Raw genomic sequence first — 10,416 nt, 5'->3', positions numbered from 1 at the left:
TTTTTTAGCACTTTGGAAAGAGTCATCAATCTTTCTGGTAAATTATAAAGTTTTCTGAGTGAGAAAACGTGTGTTTGCAGTTTGTTTGACTTTTTATATTATTGTTGTTATTAATAAAGAAGAAAATCTACAGCATTTTTCAGAATCCACCTAGATAAAATGTGCCCCTGAATCTGGTTTGCTGATTGATACCCAGGGAAGGATGTATTCCGTAGACATCCTTCCCGTGAAAAACACTAACACCTTTGAGACACTCGCCTAGCAGCTGACTTTAGTTCGGCTTTCACTCTGCATTCTCCCATGGAAGCTGCCCGCTTTTCCATAGAGTGATGCAGTTAGGGTCCTCAGCACTTTCCTCTCCTTTTTTTTTTTTTTTAAACTCCTCATATTATGTTCAGATGATAATACTGTCAAGGTTTGTGTACATGACTGGGATTTGTATTGTATAAAGCTTTTGCATTCAAGGCTGTACAGGGTCATTTTGACAGTAACTGGTATTCTCCTTTGCATCTTACGTTGCATTGCCGATTTCTAGTGTATCCAGTTTGGAAGTATAATATACTCTAATTAAAAAAGGTTGGCTATACTCTGGCTTCTTTTTCTTTCTTGGTTGCCATCCTTGACTGCTTGTGAAGCCTCAGAGTTTTGTTCATCTTTCTTTGTCCTGTTGTTTTCTTTTCACTGTGTTCCAGGTTTCCTGAAATTCCTGTCCTAGCTATAACTGTTGCAAAGTGCAGCAAATTTTCATCAGCTGGGCTCATAAACATGGCTACCGGCAAGTCAATAACATCTGTTAAGGCCGAGAGCCTGACGTGTCTTGCAGGACCACAGCATCCGGCTCCTTCCTGGACGTGTTTGTAGGAATGTTTCCAAGTGTTCAGCATCTTTACTTACCTTCTCCTGCCTGATGTCATCTTATTGACCTCATAGCCAAAGGGAGTGAACATGCAGATGAATCCATCTGTCTTAGTAAAGTTCAGCAAAAAGGAATTTTTAATGAGGGGGGAATAGTATATTCTTCAAGCTAAACATATTCTACATCAGAGCAAGAAGTCATGGTTTGTCAATCAAGGAAAAATGCCAGAGAAATTACCTAAGACCAAAAAAGGAGATAAAAATCTTAATGACTACCAAAAATAATTTTTAAAATTCATTTTAAAGTTCCATCCATGAGACTTTCCTGTGAATCCATGGCAATTGATAAAAATATGTAAAACGGATGAGAATGTTTGGCCTGGCTCTCAACTTGCATGCTTATAAATATAATATCCTTTGCTTATTTCAAAATGCGAGCCACTTTAATCTAACATTTAAAGTGAGTCAATATATTCCTAAATTGTGGTACTGTAGAAGAAGCCATTGTGTAAATGAATCAGCCACTAATCATTTCTATCTTCATTTTTATTCAATAAGTACTTCTAAGTGAAGGCATATTCTTTTATGTGACCCACAGCTTTGTTTAGGGGTGCCTAGGCCTTTCTGAAAAATATTAAGATTAATAGACTCCTTGGTTAGCACTCCGAACACTAGTGGCTTCCCATTTGGTGCACACTTCTTTTGTTGATTTTGTTTTCTTTTGTTCCTAGACACAGTAGTTTCCATATCTATCCCCTGTCGTTGAGAACAGGCAGCAATGGACAGAAATCATTTGTCAGTTTGGAAATCATTTCCCTGAGATGAGCTTCCACTGAACGTAAGGAATGATCTGAGAACAGAGTTTTTCAAGACAGAAGACGTCTGCATTTATCTGATCATTAATCAGAGGCTTGGGTCACTGGGGAACGGGGAAATACTAAGGTTTGGTGAACATGGGTATCATGCTAGAATTCTACCCCAGTTCTGAGTGCTGACGGATAACATGATCAGCTTAAAGGGGGAGGCACACCTCGTCAGGCCTTTCGATGCTCTCAGTGGTGAGGACGGAGGGCCTGGAGGACGCAGAGCATACATAAGGAGAGGTGGCCACCAAGGGTCTTCAGCTGTGCTTCCAGCTGACAGAATGTCAAACTGAGTCTTTCCCAAATGCAGCTTAGAGCTGGTGAGTGAAGTCCCGTGGTAAAGGAGTACCCTAGACGTTCAGACCTCATCCCAAAGGACCATCAATTACAGAAATTCAGGTCACTCTGCTGCCAGCTTTCTCAACTGCACCAAATCCCCTCAGCACAGAAGAGGGGGGCCTCCTCAAAGTGGGGTTCATTTTGTGAAGCATCCCATTAATCAAGCAGGCAGAGGTCCCGGGTCTAGTGACATGTGGGGGCCCCTGCTACCTAAGAAAGCCCATCCTCCCCTGTTCACAACCTGAGTGATCTCAAATTATCCATCAAGACCTCAGCTACTTCTCAGGAAGTTACAGATCTCTCATTCATAACTCTTAAAGAGTTGGATCTGCAAACTGAACAGCACATCAGGTGCTTAGGTTGGTAGAAAATACAAAAAGAGGAAGAAAGCCAATGGCCGTATTCTCTTGGAATTCCTTTTTGAAATGACTAAGTATTATTTAGTTCTCAGGTTTCAATAGACCAAGAGCAGAGAGTCTACTTTAATTCCTATTTCAAAATAAATCCCCCTATGCCAGATGGGTTTCTACCCATTTGACAGGACCTGTCTGGTCATGAATGACTTCTAACCAGGAGAGACACTGCTGTGAAGCTGAGGCCTGGTTCAGCCGAGAAAGATGCAGTTATTACATAATGCTAAGCATCTCGGAAGAAGAGGTTGAGGGCCAGAAAGACGGTTCTGTGGCTAAAGTGCTTGCCTGGCAAATGTGAGGAGCCGGGTTTGAATTCCCTGAACATAAAGTGGGTGTGATAATACATGCCTGTGATCTCAATCCTCTCACAGGAGGTGGAGACAAAAATCCCCAGAGCAGGGGCCAGCTAGATTGGCATGTGCAGTGGAGAACAGGAGGCCTTACCTCAAAACAAAATCCAATGCCCAAAGCTGCCCCCTGACTACTCCCCCTCCACACACACACACAAAAGAGGCCGAACTAGCTGCTAAGACCCCTCTTCATTCTAACATATTGCAAATAATAAAGCATGATTCTCTGGCTCTTTCTAAACACGAAAAAGTCATTGCAAGACAGAATTCTTGCAAGGCAATCATAAAGTATATCAGCACCTCTGTTCTCAAGCCACAGTGGGCTCTGGGATGAAAAAAAATGACTAAAAATATTTTTCCACCCATTCCAGAGTTTGAGTTGTCTGACATTGTTCTCTTTGAATTAAAACTAAATCACCAGGCTTTGACTGCCTGAGTCACCGCGAGGGTGGCTTGAACATGCTTTACCAACCTGTGGTTACTTCATCTGGTTAAATGAGTTAGAAAAAAGATGCATGGGGTGTCAAGACCTTCCCTGCCTACCTCCCTCCCTCTGACTCTTCCCACCACCCTGCTGCTCTGTCTCCTTCTGATGACGAATGGGGTAGCTGAGCTCCCTGCCAAGAGTGGTTCATGTGTTTTCTGTAAGAGAATAAATGTCTTAGCAGGTGTCACGAAAGTCATTTTAATTTTAGCATAATGAATTGCTAAATATTATGATATGCCCACTTTCTCAAGACTCTCACTCCGTGAACTGTAGGCACATTAGGAAAACTAGCTCGTAGACACATCCTGTGTGCTTACAGGGAAATGATATCACAATAGATGTACACATACCCAGCTAGGACCACATCTGTAGGGCTCTTTCCAGATCATCCCCAAAAGACGAGTTTCTCCAGATCCAAAGGAAGCTTAGAAAAGTAGCAGCCATTATCTGGCTTCCATCTCAAACGGTTTTTATTCTAACTGTAATTCCTAGTTAACAATCCATAGCCATTGCAGTGTGGGCTATACAGGCCAGGAAGGAACTCATCTTCTTTGCTTCTCCCTTCCAAGCAGAATGTCTGCTAGAACGTTCTCCATGCAATGAGTCTGTCCAGAATACAGGTATAGCAGATATCACCATCTATCTACCTATTGGCCTGCTAGCTAGCTGTCTTCTCTCTAGGGTCTGTCTACCCACATATTTATGTTATCTGTCGATCTAGCTATATCTATTATCTTTTCTCTAGATTGACATACCTGTTTATCTGTCCCTATTACCTATCTGTAATTTAGCTTTATACAACTGTATTTTCTGGATTCCAATAAAGCCCTGAGAAAAAGATTCCTGTGCAGTCATTTATTTTGGAAGCAATTCCAGAACACAGGTGGGAAACTGGAAAGAATGCAACAGGTTTTTTTTTTTTTTTTAAAAAAAAAAAAAAAGACCCAATTTCATTGTGCTGGTGCCAATCATCCCCACGGACATCTAGAATACAAGCCCTCTGATGACCCTCTCGAGGTGCGTGAGAATTGCCACAAGGGGTGGAAAGATTGGGTTCTAGTGACAACAGAGAGTGGTCACTCCTTCAGCCGTAAGCGATGGGTTTGCCCATGGCGAGGGATGGCGGGATGGGCCTCTGGGGGCAGGCACGGCGCTGACGACGGAGCGGGCCTGCCTGGAGAAAGCACGCGGTAAAGTCAGACTGTGACCCCATCGGTTACAGCTGGCACAGGCCGCAGGAAAGCGAGCTTGTAGAGTGGGGAACGAGAGCTGCCAGCAGAGCTGTTATTCCTGTCCCCATGTTGCCAGGACTTTACGCTCTAGATAAAAGTTGGCTCCCTCACCCCACCTGAGGTGTTTGCTCAAAGTTCTTCCCTCTTCCTCCCACTCATGAGAAAAATGATGGAGCTGTCAGAGTCAAGGGCAGCGTGGGGTCACGATGCTGAGGAAGGAAAAGCAGTCCAAAGCCCTCCATGGGTGAGTCTCCAGAGCCGCTTCTCATTTGGGATTTTGTTTACTTGCTTCCTTGCTTGATTTTTGCTTGTTTGTCTGTCTGTCTGTCTTGCAGTGGAGTTCAGGGCCTCACATGAGCTAAGCAAATGCTTTACCACTGATTTAGGACTCTCATTGTGGGGTCGGTTGTGTATTTGTTCCATTGGTGAGGATGTTCTAGTGTAGTGGCTGTTTGAGCCACGCCCTGAAGCACCGCCTTGTGAGGTAGCAGGTAGCTGTTACACTTGCCTGTGACCTTGAGGTACACGGCCCTGGGGTGTGGCCGAAGACCTGGCTTACTCATGTGCTCTCTCGTCACCACCTCACGGTTTCGGATGCTGAGACCTTGGACCCTACGATAAATCTCCCGTGCTTGTGAGTTAACCCCCAAATACATTGCTGTGCTCATTCAGTAGACTCTGTGGATTAATCCCATTATCTGGCACCCAACTCCCCACATGGGAGCATGGGTTGGCCATCCACTCCCTCTCTTCTCCCTCCCAAGTCTCCGAGTCTATGTTCTTCTGCACACCGTGGCAGACTTGCATCCGATACAAGCCGCAAAATACGCCTGGTGCTGAGCACCCACCGGCCCACCAGCCTCCGTTCAGGGGGAGCTTTTCCCGCCCCGTCCCCGCAGCTATGTCCCACGCTGATTTGTTTGGTCTCAGCGGCCAAAACCGCGAGGTAGTGGAGAGAGAGAGCATTAATGCATCCCAGGTCTTGAGGGTCCCCAGGGGCCACGCCCCAGGGGCAGGTACCTCAAGGTCACAGGCAGATGTAACAGTACTAGGGGAGGTGCTTCAGGGCATGGCTCAAGCATCTACCCACTACATTCTAGGATTCCTTTAGAAAAACTGTGTCAAGGATGTAAGCTGCTTCCTGCTTGGGCGGCCCTGTGAGCCAGGGAGCCCAGACAAGGGCCCAGAGGAAGGACTCTCTCAGTAGCCTAGGACCAGCCTCCAGCCAAGCAAAGGCACCCCGTGGCTCTCACAGACCCCAGCACACTGTGAAGGCGGCTCTACAACACAATTGGGAACCCCAATTTGGAATGGAAATATTACACTCAGCAATCATTTTCTCTGTGTCTGCAATTCCCTCAAAAACTGCGGGTTAGACGGTGACGCTCTACTTTCACGGAGAAGAGCGAATCAAAAATTCAAATCCTCTAGATCAAATCCTCCTACCAAAGGAGGACTGAAGAAGCAGAGACTGATGGGTGGTCAGATAGCATGGAACACATATCTAAAGAATGCACAGACAATGTGTATAGTGTTAGGTATAAACAAACATATGTGTGTGAGCATCCAGAAGGAAGGTCGTCAAGTTTGCTATTCCAGGCCTCATAGTAGAAGACAACATCTTTTCATTTTTTTCCTTGTGCTGCCCAAAATCAAAGCAAGTTGATGAAGGAGGCTAACATATGAAAAGAATAATTAAGGATCAAAGAAATCTCATTAATCAAAAGACTCCCCCTTTCCCATCTTCCCTACAGTGAAACAAACGGGAACAGCAGTGGATTGTCCCTGGACTCTCCGTCAAGGCCCCCTCTCTTTATGGCACCAGATACAGGCATACAGCATGGCTAGGTATGCAGGAGTGCCAGGTACACAGAGGCCGTGTATCTTTTCAACGAGCAGAGTGATAATTTCCTGCTGATGAAGGACTTAACAGTTTGGCTTGTCTGCCTGTGCATAAGAGGCTAAATATGCACATACATGGTTTTGTGTTAGAGAATTCTATGTATAGAATTCAAACTTTCCATCCCAGTTGACCGTATTCCACAGTGAGTCCAAGTCTGCTCTAACAACCACTTCTCTCCCATCCCTTCCTGGACTCATTTGCTATTTCGTGTGTAAAGTTGTGTGCTAAGCAAGTCAGAAAGAAATGGATATTGATGAGATACATTCCAGTCTTAAAGAATTGCCGGATCTCTGTGAGTTCATGGCCACCATGGTCTGCAGAGCAAGTTCTAGGACAGCCAGGGCTACACAGAGAAATTTTGTCTTAAGAAAAACAAAATAGAATTGCCAACCAGTAAAAGTGCATATTTGAAAACATGCATTATAATACCAAGAGAAAGACACAAAAATGTTGATAAAATATTGGATAGAGATTAATTCTTATCTATGTACATATGTGATTCTGTGTTCTACTTCCTATATGTGGGGACAGAAACTTTAGGCTGTGAAGAGCAGGGGTGGGTAACAATGATGAAGGAGGCAATGGATTATGGGTAGCTCTGGGGCTCATCCTGAGAGAGACTCCCTATAACCCAGAAACATTCGTGTTCATGGGAAGGCGGAGGCTCTTTGCAGTTTGAGAAAGTGAAGTACACACTGAAGTAGCACTTTCCTAAGCAGGAAACGTGGGAAGAATATTCCCGATTGAAAGAACAGCTTGAGCAAAGGCAAGGTGGAAAACGGCCTTGTGGAGTCTGCTGCCCTGGGAAAACTACAGTGAGACCAAACAAAGGCAGCTTGTGAAGGGCTTCGGTTCCCTTGTTAAGGTCCTGAGCCCTGCTCCCTTTCTACTGAGAGCCCTCTAGTCCGTGAGAGACTACAAAAGACACTGAGAATGCTGTGGCTGAACACAAGCTCCTTAACTCCAGTAGGGTGGCACCCACTCTCCAAGGTGCTCAAGGCACGAAACTTGGTTCACTCTGTCCCTCTTCTCTCTCCTCTTCCCTCTCTGTCCTTCCTCTCTTTGAACAGCAAAGCCATTACAGAGCCCTATTTACTCTACCTGCCAACTACTTAATAACTGTGCCCAAGTAGTTTCCGCTCTTTTTTTAAATTGTTTTTTTAGATACATTTTATGTGCATGTATGTGTGTGTGCCACATGTGTGCCTGGTGCCTGTGGAGGTCAGAAGCGAGTGTTGGATCCCTGGAACTGGAGTTATGGATGGTTGTGATCTGCTGTGGGTGCTGGGAATTGAACCTGGGTCCTCTGCAAGAGGAGCCAATGTTCTTAACCACCTGAGCCATTCACTTCTCCAGCCTAGTCTTTTCCACTCTTAACTCCTAGAGGTCCTCCACATCTTCACCAGGTATATCACAATAGACTCTTCTCTGTTTCGGACATTCTAGAAAAGAAATGGTTCTGGGGCTAAAAATAAGTTCACCATCAGGCCTGTAGATGCAAAGATGGTATTTGAAGACAGTACAGTTGATAACACTATGATAGCAACTCAGCTGTCATGGCAACAAAGGTTCCTAAGGCAGAACCTTAGAAGATGCCAGATTTGGAGAGGTGGAGATGTGGGTAGCAACTCTGGAGAAAGAGAAGAACCCACCAGAGAAATCTCAAGCAAGGACAGAAACTGAGGGCAGAGAGAATTCTGAGACACTTTGCAGAGAGATCAGTGCAGGGAGGTTGAGTCGCACGGTCTTTACCACAAAGATGTACCTTGGTGACTTCCAAGGACATCATTTCAGTGGCAGACCATGGACAGAAGCCAGACTCTGGTAAGTGAGAGTGACTTGGAGGTGAGAAGGCAGAGTGACCGAGGAGAAGAAAACTCGGCCTAGCGTTAAGTTCAATAGTGAGATAACTCAAGCTCATGCAGATCTCGCTCTTGCCTCGGATCCCAACCTTTCCCTCCCTTCTAAACTTTTCCTCTTCCTATGTTGAATTCCTTCCAAGAGGAGAAAAGTCAGCTGCAGGCTTTAGAATCTCCAGCCACGCTCCACACCAACTTTTCACATCTCTTTGGACTAAACTTGTCTTTGAAGGGCAAGAAGGCTGTTCTGAACCAACCCTGCACTCACTGTTTGCGAGGCCCAGTGTCTATCAGCCAAAGGCATCTCAAGAAACAGCGAGCTAGAAGGAAAGTCTGGGAGTTAAAAGGATGTCCATGTTGGCTCCCTGGCCTCTCGCCACTCTTCTGAGGCTAACCCAGCCTTCATGGAGACAGATGGATCTCAAATCCTTCTCGGCTGCGTGCCATTCTGGCTGGAGAGAAAGGGCTTCCTTCCCCAGAGCCCACACTGGCTGCCACCTCACCAACAGGAAAAATAACCTTCACCAGACAGAATGGGAAGGTACTTGGTTTCGTGAGACAGAAATGAAATAATCTGTTTTTTATTAAATATCATGAGAAGAGTATTAATTCATGCCAGAAACGCAAATATAAGCATTCTCATGTGGAAAGCATTTATTCTGAAGGGGCCATCTGGCAGAGCCTCCAAGACCACGCTTTGCGTGTGTTACCTCAAAGTAGCGAATTCAGAGCAAGCCACACTTGCAGGGGTTTGAAGGAACTACTTTGCAGTAATTATATCTGCTAAATATTTGTCACAAGTGTTCTAGAAGTGACTCTTTCTAAGTGCCATTTTATGAGAACAAAATTTTAATACAAGAGGTGGTTATTATTTCAGAATCTCTCTCCCTCTTAAAAAATAATTCTTTCTTTGGGCCCCCAGCTCCAGCAGTCTGTTCACATACAGTGTTAGAGCATTAGTTATTTAACATGAGGAATGGAGGGGGGGCCTGGGGATACAGCTCAGTTGGTAGAGGGCTTACCTAACGTGCATAGGGCCTTCAATTCAATCCCCAACGCATAGCATAAAGTGGGTGTTATGGAGTGGGCCTGTAATCTCAGCCCTGGGAAGGTGAGGGCAGGACGCAATTAACTCAGGGTTATCCTTGGCCACATAGGGAGATCCAGGACAACCTTGTCTCAAAAAAGAGAAAGGGCATGGCAGAATCTGGAGAGTGAGCAGCTACAGTTAATAAAAGATTAACATGGGGCTGGAGAGATGGCTCATCCATTAAGAGCACTGGCTGCTCTTCCAGGGACCCAGGTTCAATTCCCAGCACCCACATGGCAGCTGACAATCATCTCTAACTCCAGTACCAGGGGATCTGATACTGTCTTTTGGCCTTCACAGGCACCAGGCATGTCAATGATGTATAGACGTACATGCAGACAAAACACTCATATACATAAAGATAAATAATTTTTAATTGACAAAGAATAGAAAATAACATCCTGAGGTTATCAAGGAAATGTGTGGTTCTTACTTGTAAAACACAGCTAAAGCCCTCATGGGCCAACGAGAAGGCTCCGTGGGAGTAAAAGCCCTCGTTGCCACACTGACCACCTGAATTCATTCCAGAAACTCATACGGTGGAAGAGTGGACTCAGCTCTCAGAAGCTATCCTCTGACCTCCACACCGGCACCACGATACCCGAGCAATCACCCACACAAAACAATTAAAAATCTAAAAATACTAAAATCTCACACTCACATTTTTGTCAAAAAAGAAATCATGAGTTGGAACACATTTCTCTGTATCTAAGGGGGAAATCCTTACATTCCAGAAAGGAAGAGATGCTGAGGGAAGTTTGATCTGGTGACCTCAGCCCCTTGGGATCCAAAGGGACCATGTTTACCTGATGCCCCTCATCACCCATGGACTATTGAACTCCATTTGAGGATTCTGATATCATTGGCTCAGAGATACTGTTGTGGGCTGAACAGAAAGACCAAGTCTCATTTTCCAAAGACCCCTTCCTTTGCTCACTCCTCACTCATCCTTTACTCACACACACATCCTTTGCTCTCTCACACATTCATTACTCACACACACATCCTTTGCTCACTCATCCTTT

At 45.1% G+C, this 10,416-nt stretch overlaps 1 protein-coding gene and 1 long non-coding RNA gene across 6 annotated transcripts in view; both read left to right on the top strand.

Moving 5' to 3' along the window:
• Positions 1–586, top strand: part of Znf827 (zinc finger protein 827) — a 172,854-nt gene extending 172,268 nt beyond the window's left edge. For all 5 annotated transcript variants that reach the window (XM_042277497.2, XM_016006182.3, XM_016006188.3 and 2 more), the window contains one exon: positions 1–586. This exon is cut by the window's left edge and continues 3,575 nt beyond it. The gene's annotated coding sequence lies outside the window, so the exon portion shown is untranslated.
• Positions 587–5,103: 4,517 nt separating this feature from the next.
• On the top strand, positions 5,104–6,924 carry LOC121829375 (uncharacterized). Its single transcript, XR_006072159.2, has 2 exons — positions 5,104–5,173; positions 6,294–6,924. It is a non-coding gene; the product is annotated as an uncharacterized LOC121829375 (long non-coding RNA).
• The last annotated feature ends 3,492 nt before the right edge of the window (positions 6,925–10,416 follow it).

This window comes from Peromyscus maniculatus, chromosome 5 (genome assembly GCF_049852395.1).
Source record: "Peromyscus maniculatus bairdii isolate BWxNUB_F1_BW_parent chromosome 5, HU_Pman_BW_mat_3.1, whole genome shotgun sequence".
In the NCBI taxonomy this organism is placed as follows: domain Eukaryota; kingdom Metazoa; phylum Chordata; class Mammalia; order Rodentia; family Cricetidae; genus Peromyscus; species Peromyscus maniculatus.
The sequence above is the reverse complement of the archived record's forward strand: the minus strand, read 5'-3'. Positions and strand labels throughout refer to the sequence as shown.